Consider the following 2,517-nt stretch of genomic DNA (forward strand, 5'->3'; position numbering starts at 1 on the left):
TACATCAGAGTAGTTACGTGCGCTGAAACTCGTGTAGACAGTGACTGAGGCTGGCTATGGCATGAGAGTGCTAAAGTGGGGAGATGGCCTATTGGCTAACCCTGCACTGTAGCAGTCTCGTGCTGTAGTCAGCCCCTCTGCAGCACACTGAGTGAGGGCAGAGCAGCTCTGGGCTAGCAGGCTGACCCCCTCGGCCCCCTGCCAACAAGAGTTGTTCCGCTCTGCCTCAGTGTGCTGTGGGCCCGGGGACACACATAAATGCTGTATCCAGGAGCAATAAACACCAGTGTGAACTGCACCTAGTATGAGTAGGAGCTGAGTCAAGCCCAGCCCATGCTAATCTGGAGAAGAAAAGTAAGACATTTCATTACTTTTCAAATGTTCTACAGAGGGGTGAGGTTGCCTGCTTTCAAAGAGGAAATTAGGTTGCATCCTTTGAACTATCAGAGGATGCTTTGTAGACAGCTACACAGAAAATACTATTAAAAGAAATCAAAGAGCACATGGCTTAAATTAGATAAACATGCATATACTTGAAGGGAAACATAATTCAGAATAAAAGGGAGATTTTTTTGATGCAGAGATGGAAACCTTTATAGTTATAGAATACATTTAAAATAGATATTCCTAAGAGGAGAAGGCCAGCGTGCACTTTATTTTCTGAGGCTAGTGGTTACTCTGCAAAGCAGTCTGTTTCTGGGATTTGAACAGTGATTGCTCAGATTCATGCCCCATTCCTCTGCATCACCAGGTCCCTTACCAGGTGGGTAAAGTGGAGCCCAAAGCAGGCTATGACAACTTTTTCCAGAAAGCCTGATCTTGCCTGCTATAGGATTCCAGTGACTTCTGTCAATGGGTGGGAAAGAAGAAGGGGTTTTGGTCCATGGATCTCTCAGGCACCAGCATTTCCTCCACAAGGCTAGCTGGAGGCTAGCAATAATACTGCTTTATGCTAATTCATCTTCTCACTTTGCTTACTGGAACCTTTGAAGTTTCTGGCAGCCCTTCCCTGGAGTAACCTAGCTCTGACTTATCAGAAGGATTTGATCTTTTCCAAGCTTAGTGACCAAAATGGCACTTAATTTAAAAAAAAAAGAGAAGTGTCATATCTCTAACAGCTTAGCGGTTCGGTTCAATTTGACCAAGAATGCAAACATTTCCCATCCAAATGTCTGACTAATGAAGTTACACTAGGGACAAATTTCACCAGCCATCCAAACCTCTCAGGTCTGCAACATCAAGCGGATGTGAAGCAGGATGGATCCTCCTGAGATTTCCAGGACGTGCTGTTTCTGTTGAGGCTGGAAATGTCACACCTCCCTTATGTTATTTTTGCACTACTTCTAGACGCAACCAGAATGCAGAGCTTCATGGTGACTTGTGATTCTAGAGAAGTTAACCTACTTTTTGGAGAAATAGGTTGAGTTCCTACTCTGAGGGTACACTGTGGGTATTTCTATTCTTGTTCAACCCCCAGCATTTGCCAGGTGAAAGAAGTTACCTTAACCTTCCAAGCAGAGGAGATCCCCAGTCACCAAAAATGCCGCCGTTTTTCTGGTGCACAGAATGCTGGTACTAGATTATAACATGCCGTCTTCTTGATGCTGTTACATATCCCAAACCTGGCTTGTTAGAAAGCAACTTGCACCCTCAGCAGTGCCACTTGGTATGAGAATAGCATCAGCTACAAAGGTTAAACTAATTGCTCCAGGATAGTCTGGGCTTAATATATAAGACCAGGCTCTTCATGTGGGATTGTGCTGCTCAACACCTCACCCCACTTCAGCCGTGCCTTGCTTTGGACTCCCATGCCTTGTTCCTGCCCTGACTCGGCCTTGGCACCCAGCACCTTGCTCCTGCTTACCCCGTCTCTAACCTCTGAGCCTTGACTACAGCAATAGACATAACTAGTTATGGACTAGGAACATAATTTTGACTCCCTGGTTATGACCCTTTTGTGCAGCCTGCGCCCCTGATCTGGATTCCTTGCAGGCTCAGACACTTGCTTAACCCTTCCCTCAAGACTGCCTATGCCTCAATCCTTACACCGACTCCCCCACCCTCATTTTTTTCTACCCTTGCACCAAGCTAATGTAACATTTTTTCTTGGTGTAAAGTAGTGGAGAGTTCTGGTCTAGCAGAACTTTTAATTCACTTCCCCAGTCTTGAGATCCATCATTAACCCAATTCATACTTTGTGTATTGTGGCTAATGGTCACAGTGTCTTTCAATACATGCATTTGAAGAATTCATCTTCATGAAATGGTACCATTTTTATGGACAAACAGGAAAGCAAAAACCCCAAAGGCTTCCATTTTATTGAGTGACTAGGGCCAGACAGAGAAAAGAAAGTGAAATCCATCTTTAAGCAGTTTTACGTTCCCTTTGCTGATGAACTTATGCTCCCCTTCACTGCCCTGCTACCCCTTCTCACCCTTGCTTCTGTCTTCCCTCTTATTTTGTCTCTTCTCTTCCTAGCTACTGAAGCCAGGCATGGAACAGCTTCTTAATCACATC

The sequence above is a fragment of the Gavialis gangeticus genome, unplaced genomic scaffold, assembly GCF_001723915.1.
Source record: "Gavialis gangeticus isolate Ggan-Ray unplaced genomic scaffold, GavGan_comp1, whole genome shotgun sequence".
Classification (NCBI taxonomy): domain Eukaryota; kingdom Metazoa; phylum Chordata; order Crocodylia; family Gavialidae; genus Gavialis; species Gavialis gangeticus.